Genomic DNA, 15472 nt, shown 5'->3' with positions numbered 1-15472 from the left:
ACGTTTTCTCTACTGTTGCACTCACTGGAGTGGGAATAGTAATTTTTACACCTACGCTATCCAACACTTTCCCTACTGTTGCACTCTTTGGAGTGGGAATAGTAATGTTTACCCCTACGCTATCCAACGCTTTTCGTACTGTTGCACTCACTGGAGTGGTAGTAGTAATTTTTACCCCCTACGCTATCCAACACTTTCCCTACTGTTGCACTCTCTGGAGTGGGAATAGTAATTTTAACCCTCCCGCTATACAACGCTTTCCCTACTGTTGCACTTTCTGCGGGGGAATAGTAATTTTTACCCCTACGCTATCCAATGCTTTCCCTACTGTTGCACTCTTTGGAGTGGGAATAGTAATTTTTACCCCTACGCTATCCAATGCTTTCCCTACTGTTGCACTCTGTGGAGTGGGAATAGTAATTTTTACCCCTACGCTATCCAATGCTTGCTCTACTGTTGCACTCTCTGGAGTGGGAATAGTAATTTTTACCCGCTACACTATCCAACGCTTTCCCTACTGTTGCACTCCCTGGAGTTGGAATAGTAATTTTACCCCTACGCTATCCAACCCTTTCCCTACTGTTGCACTCACTGAAGTGGTTATAGTAAATTTTACCCTTTCCGCTATCCTATGGTAAAAATATTGTAATATTTTTATTAATATTACGTTTATATATATATATATATGTATTACCAAATCAATTTGTATTTTTTTTTACTTTTACTTTTACTCTAAGTATGTTTAAGTTGATTATATTTATTATTTCATTAATTTTTAATTAATTTAAAGCATTTTAAAACATTCAATATTTTGACTAACTATATTTTTTACATCGATATTTTTGTATTTACCTGTTTGGAGATTGGAGGTCGATATTTTGGTATTCTATATTTTTACCTCAATATTTTTGTAACTCGATATTCTTGACCTCGATATTGTTTCAGTGATCCGGTTTAAACCTTAGGAGAGATAAGGAAGTTAATGCGGGGATCCCTCCCAGTGGACATGCATAAGCTTGCAATGCCACTACACACAAACCTGAGGTGTTGGAAGGCAAACTATGTTTACTCTCAGTTAAATTTAAGAGCAAAACTTAAGCTAAACTAAGGCAAGGGTCTAACTGTACTACATGTATATGCGCTTTGTGAATACCAAAAGTTGTAAAGTTAGACTTTCGTCTCATTTTGCTTTTGTGCATTGGGTCCTCGGCATGGAGATCCGGCCTGAGTGCAGACATAAATTTAGTGCTTGTAATGCCCTTTGTGAATTCCCAAAGTCGTAAACTTAGATATTTGGTGTAAGTTTTGACAAAACTTCTAAGCTGATCTTTGTAAATCGGGCCCCATGTGTTCTCTGACATTGTAACACTCATCCCTTTTTTCCACAATATTAGCATTTAATAAACAGCGTGGTGTGTAAATAAGAAACTACTTTGTTACTATGCTTAAAGTGACATAGCATATCCACTTGGAAGTGTTTAGCAGCCTACAGTAACCAGAGTCAAAATATGCGAGTACATTCCATACCTTAAAAAGACCAGGAGAGCCAAGGTAGAAGGGTACATTTCCCTAAAGTCTCTTGCCCTATTTTGTTGAAAATGTTAACCCATAAATTAATTCTACATTTCAAATTCACTAAGATTTGGAGGAGTATTCCTATGAAGCTGTGTCTGTTGTAGCTCTTCTTGAGAACTCCCATGTAGAAGCACTTGGAAATGTAACAGGTGTATATTTGCAAATAGGAAAATGTACATAAATACATTCACACCTGCTTTGACTATTTTCATGCAGTCGGAAAATAAATGAAACATGTCACTCTGCCCCCCACCGGTTTGGCGGATATCTGTTTTCTGGAATTATAAAACAAATTTACACCTTTGTATCAAGTATAAAATACATTATGTTGGTGTCGATTTATGTTTCAGTAAATCCATTTATTAGTGTACATTCACATTTTATCATCAAACAAAGTTCAATTTGCTCTTTAAGTGCCGGTACTTAAATGTACAATCAACTTTGTGAATCATGCTCAGCATTTCTCAGGTAAATTGTCGAAATCTTGGCACTGTACAACAAGAATTAAAAGGAGTTCAAAGGGTAACTTGGTGGGGGAAAGTGGTCAGGTCTTTCAGTGCTTCAGGCACCTCTCAACTTCTAGAGACTGCCCTGTCCATGGAAGGCAAACTAACTTACACTAATTTCGATTTCGACAAGTTTCTAACCCAAAATTCTGAGGTGCAGATTTACAAGCCCAATGCGCCACAGATACGTCACTTTTTGTGTCATACCGGTGGCGCATTTCACTGCCCCATATTTACAAGGACAGGAAAAGCCACCCTGCGTGAATTTTCCTGTCCTTGTAAATAAGACCCCTTTACACGCAACAAATTGTGGGTGTTCCTATGCAACACCCACACACTTTTCCAGATTTATGAGGAATTGCAAACCTGGAAATGTGCCTGAATGCTGTGCCACCCTAAGATTTGAGTAGCGAGGCGCAACAAGGAGAAATGTTGTCATTTCTCCTCGTTTTTTCCTCTTTTAATGCGTGCTACATTTTCCAGCATGCATTGAAAGAGGAAAATGCCTAGAGTTATTGTTTTTTGTGCAGGAAGCTGCCCCTTCCTGCACAAAAACAATCTCCGCATGACGCAGGCATCCTTGTACCATGGTGCAAGGGTGCCTACACCAGTGCATGGCAGCAGTTTGTGCACCAGCGCAGGGGAAAGCACAAGAATGCAACATGTTATTGTAAATATGTTGCATTCCTGTGCCCTGAAAGTGCTGCAGCAAGCGCAGCCAAAAGGCTTGCGTTGCCATGCTGCCGCACTTTCTTGTAAATCTGCCCCTCAATTTGATAAGCGCAGCATTAGATACTTTATTAGTGTCACTTATCACTCTCTGAACTTTTCACTAATATTCCATCTGTGAACTCTTCTTCTGATAAAGTAAACCATAGAATGGTTCTGTTAGTCACAAAGAGTATATCAATCAAAACAAAACACTCATTGTAGCTCTAAGGCACACTATCAATTTATAATACTTTTTATATCTGACCTCTTGGAACCTAATTTCTCTGCTACATGTTGTCGCCGTTTATTTAGTGTCAATTTCTCACAAGATGGGCCACAAAATTAGATTGTGTTTACAGACCCTCATATTGCATGTGATCTTGGTTTTTGGACATTTTTTCCAATAATTTCTTTGGCTGAGGACATGATGCTGAAGGACTGAAATGTGTTTGCTGCCTAACAGGAGGCTCTTGAAGAAGTCAATTCAATTAACCCCTCTTGAAGTCCCAAGCCAACTCATTCTGCTTGGATGAAGATGCGGCTGGCTTTTACTCTCTTTCCCTGACAGCGAGTTGCTTTACACAAATATGCATTTGAGCATTAAAAGTTTGTAAAATTAGACACACCTCACATCCCATGTATGAGCTTAGGCACTCACACTTTTAGAACATTCTTGCTCAATTTATGAGTGTGAGGAATACCGTTGCGGCATTCCCTACATGAAAATTACCGACACAGCAAGCATCAGTAATTTCTGGATGCCGAAATAGTATGGTATTCTGAAAGGGGCCCTGAGAAAAGTTACCTCACCAATAGTGTTAGAACCGGCTGTCTCTAGTTGGCAGAGGTATACACTTCTGACAAATAGGGACACTCCTTTTCTAGTCAGGGCAAGGGGATCACACCCTTCAATAACCCCTGCTCACCCCCTTGGTAGCTTGGCAGAGCAGAACAGGCTTATCTCAGAGGCTGTGTGTTAAGCATTTATGACCACATACAGTAATAAAGTGATTACACTACAAATGGTCACGACACGGTAGTATTATAAAAATAAGTATTTTTATATAAGGCTTAGCACAAGACCAAATAACGACAAAACTGTACACAATCGGAATAAATACGTTGGGAAGGAAAAAGGGATAGTTCAAAGGTAGTTTCTTCTTTAGCACAAAAGTCTTTAGTATCAAAGCAAATCTTCTTCTTGGCAATTCAGTTCTTAGCAACAGGGTAACCCACACGGGGGCTACACGACGTCGAGGCAAAGTTAATCCAAAGGTTCGGCGTCGACCGCGAGGAGCGCTACGTCGAGCCCGGAATCACACGGACTCCCAACAACACAGTACCTTTAGGAAAATGAAGCACACGATGATCAGCGGCGTCGAGCAATCCGGCGTCGCGTCTTCGGTGTCGGTCAGGCCTCAACAGGCGTCGTCGATGATGCGGTTGCACAGAGTGAGCAGCGCTCACGGCGTCGAAGGGCACACAATTGATGCGATCAGCAGCGGTGCAGACACGAGGTCCTCTGGAGCTAGAGCCGTACTCCCACTCACTGGCGGTGCTGCTGGCGTCGGTCGGGCCCGGCGTCCGGTCGTCGTGATTGCTGGTTCTTTCAGAGGTGCCGGATTTACCGTTCCAGCAAAAAGCACTTTAGCAGATGAAGTCCTTTAGCCCTGTGACTTCGGCAGGAGACTGGCACTCTTCCAGTCCTTGGGGATTTTCTTAGCAAGCGTGAGAGTACACAGAAAGTTCCTCTCTCCTGGTTCCTTGGCAAAAATAAAGAAGCACTGCAGGATTCCCCCAACAACAGCACACTGGCAGAAGGGGTAGGCAGTCCTTTAGATCAGCAGGCCTCTTGTCCTTGGTTACAGGGTTCCTTGTCAGAAGTGATCTAAATTCTTGGTTCAGGGGTCCTTCTCTTATACCCCTTTCCGGCTTTGATCCCTTTGTCCATGCCGGGGATTTCCCAATATCCTGGGTCTGTTGTGGGTGGAGCCAGGCAGAAGCACCTGGCCTATTCACTGAGCAGGGCTGGGTCCTCAGACGCCCAGCAGGAGGTGGAGCCAGCATTGACACTGGCAGGAGCAGAGCTATCGGCCTCCTGGCAGGAGGTGGGGCTAGGATCGTCCATGGCAGGCACAGAGCCATCAGCCGCTTGGCAGGAGGTGGAGCCAGCATTGTATCAGGCAAGGCAGGCTATCAACAACTTCTCTCCCCCTACTCTCAACGTAATGTCCCACTCATCCCACACTGACTCATCCAGACCTCTTGGAGCCACCCAGCTCCTGTCACATTCACGCAAGACCAGCAGAAACCAGATATGGTTAGACAAGAAAATAGACACTTTCTAAAAGTGCTATTTTCAAACCCAGAGTCCAAAAACCATCCACCCCAACGGATGCGTAATTAGACCCTGAGTTCAGGGATACCAAACTCGACATTGCACCACGCTCCCCGAGCCAGCTAGGATCATAGCATTAATAATCCCGGCGGCTCATTCTAACTAATGGAGAGCAGGCTACCTCGCAATAGTGAAGAACGAAGATGGCTGTAATTCACTATTAGGACATGCCAACTTGGTCAGGCGTGTCCTACCTTATACTTACAACGCACCCCGCCCACGGGCCTACCATAGGGGTGACTAACATGAAGTCAAGGGAAGGTTCAAGGGGCTGGCAGGTAGGTATACCTGCGCAGCCTGCGTGACAGCACTAGGCTGCACGTGGGTCTCGCAATGACCGACCCGTAGACATTCTTTTACGAGGCTGCTCCTGTGGGTGGCACAACACGTGCTGCAAGCCCACGAGCGGCATTTGTATTTAAGAGCCCCGGCACTCCTGGTGCACTAGACTAGGGACTGACAGTAAACCAAATAAGCCAAACATGGATACACTAGATACAACAATTTAACATAGGGAGCACTTGCGCTGTGGCACTGATCAGCAGTGACACCGCGCCCAAAGCATATACCAGCAAAACATCGTAAAACAGTGGAGGCAACAGAAAAAAAATGGAGGAGAGACTCAAGCCAATGATGTCAGGTCTAACACGTGTCCCCTCCAGCTGAAATGTGGGGAGAACTACCCTTGACCTAGGGAGTCCTCTTCACTAAGGCGGAAAAATCTGGACAGACCATCAGCATTGGCGTGATCTGTACCAGGACGGTGTTCCACCGTAAAGTCCATCCCCTGTAGGGAAATGGACCACCTCAACAGTTTCGGATTCTCACCCCTCATCTGCATCAACCATCTGAGGGGCCTGTGGTCTGTCTGAACCCGGAAGTGAGTCCCAAACAGGTAGGGTCTTAGCTTCTTCAGCGCCCAGACCACAGCAAATGCTTCTCTCTCTATCGCACTCCACCTCGTTTCCCTGGGAAGTAACCTCCGACTGATGAAGGCTACAGGCAAGTCTCGGCCCTCTTCATTCACCTGAGCTAGAACAGCCCCCACGCCATGCTCTGAAGCGTCCGTCTGGACAAGAAATTCTTTCGAAAAGTCGGGTGCCTGGAGTATAGGTGCTGTGCACATTGCAGTTTTCAGGGTGTCAAAGGCCGTTTGACAGGCATCAGTCCAGATCACGTTTCGTGGCTGCTTCCTGGAAGTCAGCGAAGTCAAGGGGTGCACAATGTTACCGTAATCCTTGACAAACCTCCTGTAGTAACCCGTGAGTCCTAAGAAGGCTCTCACCTGAGTTTGGGTTTTGGGCGGTGCCCAAGCCAGGATGGTATCAATCTTGGGTTGCAGGGGGGCCACCTTGCCGCTCCCTACTTGGTGCCCCAAGTACACCACCAAACCCTGCCCAATCTGGCACTTACTGGCTTTGATTGTGAGGCCTGCTCCGCGCAGGGCCAACAACACTTCCTGGAGGTGGCGCAAGTGTTCCTCCCAGCTGGCGCTGAACACTGCGATGTCGTCCAGGTAGGCGGCACTGAAATCCTCCAGTCCAGCCAAGACCTGGTTGACCAACCTCTGGAAGGTGGCAGGGGCATTCTTCATCCCAAAGGGCATCACCCGGAACTGGTATAGCCCATCTGGTGTGGAGAATGCGGACCTCTCTTTTGCCCCATCAGTCAAGGCGATCTGCCAGTACCCAGACGTTAGATCAAACGTACTGAGGTACCGGGCAGCCCCCAACCGATCGATGAGCTCATCAGCTCTGGGGATGGGGTGCGCGTCAGTCTTCGTGACCGAATTGAGCCCTCGGTAATCCACGTAGAACCGGAGTACTGGTGTGTTGCGTGCTTATCTAGGTTCCTGATCGATACTGTGACCTTATGCCCCTATTCAGCTATAAATCCATTTATTCCCTATATTGGCATAACCGTTCAAGTGCGATTTTCTGAAAAGTCATCTCTGGCCTCACACGAACAGAGCCACATTCCAGCATGACTCTCTGCTACTTCCTTTGCGACCAATTAGTGCAATGACAGTGCAGCAGTCCCTATCTGATATTCCTAGATAACACTCCGAGTTCTTCAACAAGATAAAAACTTAGCAAACCTGGAAATCCCCGCTTGCTATGTTTTGATTAGTAATGGAACTCTAATGAGCAACTGATAACTGTCACTTCCTAGTGACATCTTTAATTGACGTCTTATGTCCAGCAAACTTGCGTCAAACCCGGTACCTGTCAGGTATAAATATTACCAACGTTGCCTTAAGCAATGTGAATTCGTTGCCTGTTGCTGATGCCAGCTGCCTGCATGACCCTGTGTTGGTAAATCTAGCACTCTGTCGCTGCAGCCTGCTATCCTGTGGTGGTGAAGCTGCTGATTACCATTATCGCCGCTACAGCGCGACCTATGGTGCAGTACGCTTAAGGAGCTGAACAGCCGTCCTCTGCGAAGACATCCAGCCGATTCCAGCTGCCCGCGGACGCTGTCACCCCTCCTTCCTCGACGCGCTGAGAGAAGCCGCTGCCTTTCTCGTGCAGAGAAATCCAGTCCCGGCGCTTCCGGTTTACCCTCGCGGGTGACTGGGATATCGAGAGAGACCCCTGAAGGAGATACCAATCCTCCATCATTCTATTCAGAGGTATGGTGTTGACTAAACCCTTGGACGAGAATTCTTGAAACAAACCTTGGCAAAACCAACTTAACTTAAAGCTACTTACTTACTCCCCTTTCACGTGTTAGGCTTAGGTCAGGCACACTGGGGTAGGCTTAGTTAGAAGCACCAGTTGAGTATGTTAGCCTAATGTATATATGACTGTATATATGTTTTATTACTTTTAAACCATTGTATGGCTAAGAAACCATATCAATGCTTTTACAGTTCTATTTCGCAATACTTATCTTACTGTACGTACTTTTTATAATAACAATTATTGCAATTGTGGCAATACATTTCTCTTGTACGAGAAGAAAGACTGTTCAATAAATGTTAACCTTTATTGATACACGCCCGTCTCTCTATTCTCTACATACCGTGAAAGTAAACTGCACTAGACTGACTGAGTGAAATCTATGTCTATTGTTTCACACGACCCTAGAGATCGACTCTTGATCTGAGGAGCAAAGTTGTCATGTTGCACGGTTGTTGGAAAGCTGAATCCCTTCTTGTCTGTGCTAAGGAAGCTGATCACTTCCTATGCAGAGAAGAAAGTTTCCAGTGACCTCTGAGCTAGTTGGTAACACAACCCAATTAAGTTTAGCATAGTCAGTGGAGGCCTGGAATATCTGCAGTTCCACGTCGATACTACTGTTTATGTTATTCCAATGCGCAGGGCCTAGTGGGAAACTAGGAACTACACTACATGGCGCCCAACGTGGGGCAAGGCGATAAACTAACGCAAGACTTATAGAGTAACTCAGTCGTGCATATTTCACACCCATTTCTCCCGTAAATACTCCAATAGACGTCTGGAGTGGGTGAAAGGTTAAAATCCGCCCGACCTTAGTAGGAAGAGATTCCTATGTAAAGCTCCGGTTTATTCAACGTTGAAGGATACAGTGTTCCAAAATATTGTGCACCTAATCTTTGTCTCCTTGGAGACCTACTCTGCAAAAACTGCATTTATACAATGTCAGTAGAAAACAACGGCACCACTGGGGCCGCAGCAGATGCGACTCAGCAAGGTCCCGAATACACAGACCCGGGTGCTATTATCATCCCGGTCCAGTTAAGAAGATCTATAACTTTAAAACTTATAGAACACGGACTGACACCTCAAGGTGGTACAGTAATTTTCGTGATAGAGGCTCACGAGTATCGGCAGACAGAGGTATTCTATTCATGGATAAACTTTCCAGCGGTAAACGCTATAACACAAGAGTTTCAAAATAGAGAAACCTCCGGAAGAGTACGCTCCTTTCGAGGAGATTGAAATTCCACTTAAATTTCAAGAGCACCTGCTCTGGTTTAATGGCGCCCTAAAACACAATGATCACATTACCAGGCTCGGTCCACTAGGTAGACCAGGAGCCACGTGGCCGGTTCTAGCCAGCTACACACCACATCCTGACATTGCAAAAATGTCTAAGGAAGAGCTGTTAGTACAGCTAAACACATTAATAAAAATACATAGGCAATTAGTCCAATATGTAATGCGGACTGCAACAGTCCAGCCAGCTGTTAATACACCACAGCTGACCCCTCATCAGGGGAACACAAATAAAATTACACCACAGAACATACAGTCATGTCTTGGTAAAACACCCGTAAAACGGGAACAAATTCCTTTCTGGTTAGCCCAGAAAATCACTCAAATAGAGGCAGTATTTCCTGATACTACCCCTATAGAGAAACACAGAATCTTGACCATCTGCCTTCCTATGGGAATCGCACCACACGTGGAGGACTGTGACACTTGGGGTACAGTCTTTGCTTCCATTTACACAAAAACACACGGTGTTCCGTCTATGGCGGTAATACCAGAAGTGCTAAAACAGATTCAAAATGAATTCGGTCCAGAGCCCGCTTTAAATCTAGGTATGAAATTACTGAAAGACTTCAAGCAGGTCACGGCTATATTATTAGCCAACGTAAAGGGAGAAGCAGCATCTGTGGCGATTCGCCAGAAGTTGAGGGAAACAGATATAAAAGATCCTGTTGAGCTTGCAAAAATCATAGAAAAATGCTATGAAGAATTAGGTAGAGACAGCTTGGGTGGAAAACCAGTTAAGCCCCAACTGCTCGAAAATCCTGAAAAATTATTTATTAAAAATAATTTAAACACTCCTAAAAAGAGCTGGGATGGAAATAAACAATCCACTCCCAAGGAAAAAGTTTTCCAGTCCAGAGGAAGGTCTCCTCGACGGAGGGAAAGAACTCCGACTCGAGAACGCCAGTCTCCCCAGAGGGAGCCCTCTGAGAAAAGATATAACCTTAGAAATAGGGATAATCTAAAAAAACCTGATAGATATCAAAGTATTGATACACGTCCCTCTCGATCTCTTCCACAGAATTCGGAAAGAAGAGGACGGTCAGACCTAGGAGAGCACACCAAGTCCAAAGACAAGGAACCTGCTCAGAGTAAAAAATCTCAATTTCAGAAAAAGAAGGTAGCCAGTATTAGAGTAATCAACCATGCCGAGAATACTGAGGACACAGTTGAAAAACGGGGAGTGGGCATTGACAATGTTGGACAGTGCAGCAGAAATCAGTATAGCGCGCAAGATCTTGATGAGTCATCTGGAGACAGTGGACACGAATGAATACATTCAGGTTGAAACTGCCGACGCCAGACTTAGCGAGCCCCATAAAATATACGAAATTACATTGCGTATAGAGGGTGATAAGACTAGGAAAATTAAGGGTCTATTTTGGGATAAGCTCTCAAAAGGCTATGATATTCTGTTAGCTGAAAAAGATTGGCCCTCAGAGTTTGTCAGGGAGTGCCATCGAGGCGAAGAAGTGATTATGCCAGCCTTCTCGAATCACATTCCGATTCATAAAAAATACACATATGCAAGGAAATGGGCAGTGGCCCAGGCACCTGCATTATATAAAAATCATGTAGGATGGGATGAGGATTCACCTCCTCACAAAATCCAATTAAAAAGTGAACCAACTGCCCAACGGCAGTATCCCATAAAGCAAGAAGCTAAAAAACAGGCCAGGGAGATCTTAGATCAACTTGAGTACCAGGGGTTGATTAAAACATGCACCTCTCAAATGAACAATCCTTTGTTTCCTGTCTCCAAGCCAGACAATTCATATCGTCTAGTTTTGGACTACAGACATCTTAATACATGTTGCAAAACCTTTGCAGTACAAAACTCGCATAGTGCAGCCCTAATGAATAACATAGTTAGGAAAAAATATAAAACAACATTAGACATTTCTAATGGTTTCTTTTGTCAAAACATTGCACCAGAAAGCAGATATTTGACCGCTTTCTCCGCATTTGGGTCACAGAAAAAATTCTGTCGACTCCCACAGGGGTTCAAGAACAGCCCAGGACTATTCTCAGCTAGGGTAACAGAGTTACTACAAATCTATGATGATGAAGCATTATCTTACATAGATGATATTTATCTCACAGACGACAACTTGGATACTCACTTGAAAAGAGTGAACACCATTATACTTGGGTTCGCAGCAGAGGGTTACAAATTCAACTTTAAAAAGTCCCGAATTGCCCATCTGACAGTACAATTCTTAGGGTACGAGTTATCAAGTGAAGGGAAAAGCCTAGCGGACAACTTCTTAGAGAAGTGCGCTGTACTCCAAGCTCCAAAAACGCTGAAGAATTTACAATCAATACTAGGTTTTCTGAATTTCGGAAGAACTTACATACTAAATTACGCAGAGAGGGTTAAACCTCTCTACGAATTAATAAAACCTGATTTAAAACAAATCAATTGGACTCAAAAACACACAGAGATTTTGAGATCATTGCAAACAGACATGTTAGCAAAAACAAAATTAGATACACGTGACAACACGATCGATCTTGTAATCCGAGTCATCCCAGGAAGATGCGGATTCACGTACCTAACCTCTAATGAGGGAGAAAAGGTACCAATTTCAATTAAATCTCACTTGTACACACAAGCAGAAAAAGCATTCAGTCGCACAAAAAGAACTGTGAACGCAGTGCAAATCGCATTAGCAAATGAAAGAGAACTAGCACACGGCAAACGGATTATTATCCTTACAGCGGAATCCGCCTTCGAGGCGCTATTCAGCCCAGTAAACCTGCCTACAGTGTCACTGGATCCGAAATGGATACAGTGTATAGATTCTCTAGGAGCGGAAGATGTGAAATACTATTTCGCCCCGCAATTTGAAGAACTGAATGATTTAGAATATGAAGAAGAATATCCTCTGCCAATCGAAATTCTGCCTCTCCCACAATACGCCTGTATAATCTAGACAGATAGCTTTGTACAGCATTTCAACAGCCACAAAAAAGCGTACAGATAAATACATAGACGGGGAAACCATGCTAGCAGTAAAAACGACCGTAAAAGGCGACTGTGCAGCACTACCCGTAAACTATCCACTCAATTATGCATACATAATCGATGCAAACTCCGTTCCTTTTGCTCGAATCCCTGGAGTGGGGGATAGAGTAATTCCAAACACGAACAGGAGAATATTTTTAATAGCAGACGCACACATGGGTTTGGGTCTAAGGCACAGAGAGATCAAGGAATCACTGACTGAATTACAATCAGTATTCTGGTGGCCGGGAATGAGTGTAGAACACCAAATATATGCAAACAACTGTGAAAACTGTAATAGGGATCGCAGTAGCAAACCTTGCTACCGGCTACCAATCAGAAAGAGTGTAACGCTGCCTACACCCCGTCCTGCGTCCTATTAATAGTTAAGACGAAAAGCACTTAAAAAAAATGAGGCCCCCAGCGCTCGGCTGACGCTAGAACGGTTATAAAAGATTTGCGAGTCTTTATCGGCACATACGCAATTACCACGTTCCATTCTGACCAGGGTCCTGCTTTCAGCTCTCGAGCCTATAAGGAGGCCATGGCCAGCATGGGAATTGGGTTGCGGTATTCTTGTCCGTCGCACCCCGAAGGGAATAGTGTGGTAGAAAGAAAAAACCGGGACATAAAGCAATCTATAACAGCGAAGGTAGTTCAGGCGCTGGGTGGGTCAAACATTTAATAAGTGTCCAGACTAGTCTTAACAACATGCCAAGAAATTCTCTAAAAGGTTTCAGCCCATACGAACTATTGTTCGGAATTAGAATGAGCGTTCAGGACCTCGATAGTCAGATGTCAGTGGTACAAGAAGAAAAAACGCAGTTTGATGTAAAAGACCGTTTGGCTGTTTTACAGGAACTGAATGAAACAAGAAAATCATTAAGCAACATAAAGTTAAAGCAACAGCCAAGTACCACTGACGAGGCACCACCCGCAACAGCCCCAGCAAGGCCTGTCTGGATTCCAAAGATTGGGGATCTAGTCAGAGAAAAGATCGCAGTGAAGAAGGAATTTGGCCCTTCTTACAGAAAAGCAGTACCTGTCTTAGCAGTCACCGGAACAAGATCAGTTGTGCTACCGCCCCTTGCTGGTAAAAAGGAGAACAGAGTCGTGTCTATCGATCTGGTAAAACCACAAGCATGTGGCCTATAATCAACAGTAGGCCCAGTGGACTCCCAAGAAACAACAGAATACCCAAACTTGCAACAATCCAAGAGGTTCAAACTGAAAGACTAATCACATTCGATCAGCCTGCAGTGCACAATGAAGGACTATGCAATACAGCCATGGAACTCGTGCCTCTTGAAACACAGATTGAAACAGTTCGTCAAGAAACAACACCAGTCTACACTAATGTGGCATCAGAAAGTGCTACCGAGAGACAGATTGAAAGAACAATCCCATCAATTGACAGAACTGCCTCTGGTTATTTCATCAACTTCGACAACTTCTCTGAAGATTTAAACGACCCCGAAGTGATGCCAGAAACACAAAAGATTTCTAAAGAAAATACAACAGGACTCCTTCAACAAATCAAAGAACTATATCTGGATTCACCGTTGATTGAGCATTGGATTATCTCAGGGGTATTCATACTCCTACTATGCCTAATTTTAGTTTTAATTTTAGGAAAGTTTATTACAATTGAATGGACACAGCAAGTCAGAACATCAACCTAGTCCTGAAACCACACAGATCATCCCACGTGAAGAAAAGAGAACTGTCAACAGTAAATGTCACAGCAATTCCAATACCTGGTGGGGTAGTATGGGAGAAAACAGACTATGAGATCTATGGTCCGGTCGAAATCCTAAAGTATCCTCATCAACTAAAGGTTTCCTTAAGTGACTTTGTGACACCTAGTACATTCTCTGATGATTGGGACTTTAACAGTATTAATGACATGATGTCTGATTTAGTAATGTCAGCTAGATTCACAGATCATGATTATTTACAAGGTTCATCTAGTTATGAGCAGTTATTCTGTTACACCCACTATGGGGATCATTACTTGCATAAATCTGCACAGCCTAGAAATGTTTTTATGTATAATCAATGGGAACATTGTTCTACACCACCCAAAAGCAGTTCTAAAGCATTTTTTGAGAAATTCAAATACTTCTCAGGGTTTAACACCAGTGATGCAGAAACGTTTTATTATAAACTGTTAGATAAAACAGGAATGAAAACTATGCTGACAAATTCTAAATTGATATATTCAGAAGCATTTTATGACAAAATGATGACATTTGGTTTTGATTATTGGAAAGATAATATTGAAACGAAAACAATTTGGGGTACAAAAGATTGGCAGGTGCAAGGCATTGAAGCACTATTTAGAACCTGCATGATACCAGAACAAATGTTATTTTTAAATGACACTGTACACCAAACATCCTGTCTTGGCCTAGCTAAGATCAAAGACCTTAAAACACCGTCTATTCCAAAGCCAATACCAGAAAATGCAACAGCTGATATTGAGTTAGACGTGTCACAAATTTTACATTTCAACAGAACAAATCCTGATTGGAAAAAGTGGTTAATCTGGCCTACAGACACAAATAGCTGTCAAGATAGGTTCCTGAATAAAACACAGGGGTTAAAAATGACCAGATTAGACCCTAGATACTCCCAGAGACAACATCCAGGGATTATAACAACATACAGTGTAGGGAAACTCTGCCTAGAATGGCTAATTACATCCACACTGGCTGAAATTAAGCAACACTTGTCTTTATTAAAAGATGGTGCTGATTTGCGCGATTTCATTCTTGGACCACGCAAACAGCGTCAAAAGCGTTTCATAGCGACCAGCATCTATGCTGCTTACAACGAGGCTTGGAAAGTAAAGCAAATTGAAACTGCTGAAAAAATACGAGAAATTGATCGTATTAATTTGGAGAAATCACTTTCTGTGGTAGACAATGGGTTAATGACTCTGTCTTCCAGAATATATTCTTTGGACAATATTGTATCCTCTGCCTTTGATGTGATAGACAGAGATTTGCTAATGTTACAACATGGCCAGTCTCAATTACGCTCTATTATAGAACTAGGCTGGACGCTGCAAAATCTTCGTTCAGGCTATGTGCCTTGGCGTTTAATCAACACAACGTCATTATTTTCCAGTTTTAACCTTACTGATAAACAGATCAGTTTGGCACAGAAAGGAGCAGACTATACAATCCTAAGCATCGAAAAACTCGAGAGATTACCATTGACAATGTCAGAGAGTCCTGTCATTGAATGGATAATACACGGAATTATCACAATTCCGATAACAACTTTCCGA

This window comes from Lissotriton vulgaris, chromosome 7 (assembly GCF_964263255.1).
Source record: "Lissotriton vulgaris chromosome 7, aLisVul1.2, whole genome shotgun sequence".
Lineage (NCBI taxonomy): Eukaryota > Metazoa > Chordata > Amphibia > Caudata > Salamandridae > Lissotriton > Lissotriton vulgaris.
Note: the sequence above shows the minus strand (reverse complement) of the source record.